Source organism: Capsicum annuum, chromosome 1 (genome assembly GCF_002878395.1).
Source record: "Capsicum annuum cultivar UCD-10X-F1 chromosome 1, UCD10Xv1.1, whole genome shotgun sequence".
Lineage (NCBI taxonomy): Eukaryota > Viridiplantae > Streptophyta > Magnoliopsida > Solanales > Solanaceae > Capsicum > Capsicum annuum.
The window spans coordinates 139,099,276-139,103,158 of NC_061111.1; positions in this window are offsets into that span (position 1 = coordinate 139,099,276).

Consider the following 3,883-nt stretch of genomic DNA (forward strand, 5'->3'; position numbering starts at 1 on the left):
TTGAACAAAGTCAAGGCTTCTGAAGAGAAACAAAATCGAGCAAGAAGATACTACATTGTTACCGTTATTGCTACTGGTTTGGTGTTGTTAGGCACATGGATATTGAAGCCTAATTGCTGAAATTTTCTTGGAGGTGTGTGTATTTGCTACTGGTTTATTGTCGATGAGTTCATGGATATTCAAGCGTAACTGTTGAAAAATATCAAAAAGATTTAGGCATATGTTGTAAAATTTAGGTCATCTGTGAAAATTATCAAATAGGTCTTCCCACTGTTGCAACAGATTAGACTTAGATTATTAGATTATTTATAGAAATTATCAAACAAGTCTTTCCACTGTTGCAATAGATTAGACTTAGATTATTAGATTATTAGATCATTCAAACAGGTTTTTTCACTGTTGCAACAGATTGACAATCTAATCTATTGCATTATAAAAAACTCAACTTTCATCAGAAAAAATTATTTCCACTACATGTACATGTAATAAAGTGAAGGGTGACTTGAAATTAAAAATTTCTATTTTACAAGCTCTTCTATATGCACAGGCTTCAAGCGTCCAGTTAGTATCCTATAAGCCCAGACCTTTTGCAGGTTTGCCATAGCGTTGTCGCACAGAAAAGTCATTGGCTCGACCATTTTTGTGCTGGTCAGCAAATATTCGATATGTGTAAGAGCGTGCGAGCCGCTCGCTTTAGCGGCATCATCTTTTGGAAGGATCATTCCCCTATTTTGACCTTTAAAATCCTATGATTTCTTCATCAACACTTCCTTTGGAAAATGATTCATCAGTTTACTCTCCCTCAATAAGATGGGGAATAGCACCATTAGTGGCTCCACGAGGAGAAAAAGATTGAAATCGTCGATGAGAGGTACATTGGAGTCATAAATATTAATCTTTCCCTCCTTGAATAGTATCTCAACAGCCCGATAATGCATGCCGTTCACGCTAATGACTGCAAGAATCTTTTTTGCCTTGGTCCAGCTCATGCCGTGTGGATTTGGCCTGTCCCCTCTAACATATCTTAACGTCTCTTCTTCATCCAAGACCAACGTAGAAACTAGGAAGTCAAGTCCCACTCCAAGGGTTGAAGCCTCTCTATTGAGTTAATCGTACCTATCCTTGAGCTTCTTCCAGAAGTTGAGGTCTATTATCCTATCGGCAGCGTCATAAGCTTCCCGGTATGTTAATTACCTTTTCCTCATGAGGTAGAGAATTATGTCAACATGCTGTGAGATAAGAAGTCAACTTTTAAAGAAGTCAATATTTAAATAGGTTAGTAATTGTAAAGATGCAATGGATGGTCCATCTGTTGCATAGGTTCTCTGAATTAATAATCCAACGCAACTTATGCAACAGATGGATAATAAGTTGTAACAGAACCACAACCAGTTGCACTAGTATACCCAGTTGTTGCAGCAGATGTGAAATCTGTTGCGTAGCTTCTTCTTCATGGGGTAGATTAGAAGGTCTAGGTTAGGAAAAGTAAATTTGTCTTGTCCTCGTACGGCATACGCATATCAGTCATAGTCTGGAAGTCTTGGGGGAAAAAGAAAGGCCTGGGGTAATCTGGTGCGCCTGGCTTGGCATTCTTGGCCTGTCGCAGATCCCTTTTCTCTTCAACGCCAAGTTCCACGTATATGTCCACCTTCTTGACTGGCCCCTGAACTTCAACAGCTTTTGGAGAGGGAGGAATTACAATTTCTTTTGATTTTTGAGCAGGGAGTACATCTCTAATTGCTCTTTTCTTTCTCCTAACCAACGTTGTAGGAGTGTGTGGCTACCTCACCTTCTTGGATGGTATGACACACCTCTTGGATTTGAATTTCTCGATAGCTTTAGAGATAGTCTCTAATTTTTCAAAGAGTTTATCCTGTCTGTCCTTGCACTCATTGCATTCGCAATGAGAACACGAGGGTGAAGAGGGGTGAGAGGGACATGTGTAAGGGCAAAAAGGGGTGTTTTCAAATATATTTATTCTTTCTTAAGCATCAACATGCTTATCATCAAGAGTAGTAGCAGCATCAGCATGCCTGCCACCAACACCAACAACTCCACCAGAAGAAGCACCCGGATCTGCCTTAGTAAAAGGTTAGTCATGAAGAGCCTCAACATTAGGCTGACCTTGCCTAACTGCTCTTCTTATGGTTGTTGCTCTAGCCAATTCCTTCTTTATTAACTCCACCGTTGGGTCTACAATAGTATCAACATGACCTAGAGTAATATAAGAAGTCATCTCCGACTCCTCCTCAGTAAGCACGATCCATAGATGCACAACTTATAAAAAAGAAAGAAAAGACAGATGCATTTAAATCATATAATTTAATAATTTTCACAGTTGGGCTACATTTTAAAAAAAAAGACCCATCTGTTGCATAGTTTGCAGTATATGGCTAAAATCTATTTGAGTCTGGTTCAGAGAAACAGAGTAACACATGAATAATCTGATACAAAATATCAATCATCTGTTGCAACAGCTACACAAGACGGGTAATCTATTATGCAATAGATGATCTATACATCATAACAGATGAACAATATATTATCAGATTAAACATCTGTTGCATAATTTATAGTAGATGGTTAATCTCTTAGAAGTCGAGTTTAGAGAACCAAAGCCACTGATAGGTAATATAATACAAGATGTACCCCATCGCAACAGATGTTCCATCTGGTGTATCAGATATAACATCTCATGCACTAGATATAACATCTGTTTAATATCTTTCTTATCTTTGAGTAGAATTATTTTACTTGAAGAAGATGTGTTGCATCATCCGGAGGGTTAAAGAGATCAGCCTCCTTAATATTGGTGTTGCTCTTTGCATCCAACCACCTAAACATCCTTGGATGAGAAACCCCATCTGGGTAATCCATTAACTGCTTTCAGAGGAGAGGAATGACTTCAAATGCCCAAGCCTAAAAAGTGTAAACAGGAAGCAAGCAAAAAAAATCATAATAACTATATTCAATATAAATTAATGGATGAGTAAAATTAGTGATTAATTTTACCATGAAAGCCTAAGGAAAGCCGTATAATATGGTCGTCCCTGAGGATAGCTTTGTCAGTAAATATTAAACAGTCAAGTAGAAGTTGTCATACCCCTAGGGATAATTGTTGAATTTATCAAAATCCTCAGCATGCGCCAACAAATCATCTTCTGGGACGTTGTTGACGTCTCTTGCCAATATAACCGAATGGACAAGCCAAACTAATCACAATTTCTCCCTTTACTACTCTGGTATGGTTTTATCCTCTAGATCTGTCAACAAATTTGATGTTTTGTAGCCACGTCGAGCAATGTCAAACAACCCATCTATTTTTTCCTTGCATTTTCTTGCCTTGGATCTTTTGTGGGGTGGTGGTCCTTCTGGACGATGGCATCTCAGGCCCATCACTATGGCAAACTCTTGCAAGCCAAAACAAACAAGCATGCCATAGTAATAGATCCAAATTTCATCCATCTTCTTATTGGCCCCCTTCTCCGGATCTTTATCATCCTCCGTGTACTTGATCCCGCGCTTGAGAAGACCATATATCATCATCATAGGGAAATGGATACGGGCAGAGGGGTCCTCAGGAAGCTCAAGAAAATGTCCAAAGCAGCTCTTCTTAAAAAGTCCGCCTATGTTTTCGTTTTTCATAATCTTTATAAAATGTTCAAAAATTTTCCCCATCTGACATTTAAGTACAATTTGACCAGTTAGTTTTTTTCCTTCTGGGTCATTTATCGGCATCGCAACTTCAAACCTGTCAATACTAAAAGTTTTGACAGGATCATGCTGGGATGTTGGTATTAACTCACGCCCCATCGGTGATCTATTATCATCATGTTGATGATCATCCTCTTTCTCTTTCTGACTCTCCAATTTCTTCTCTTAC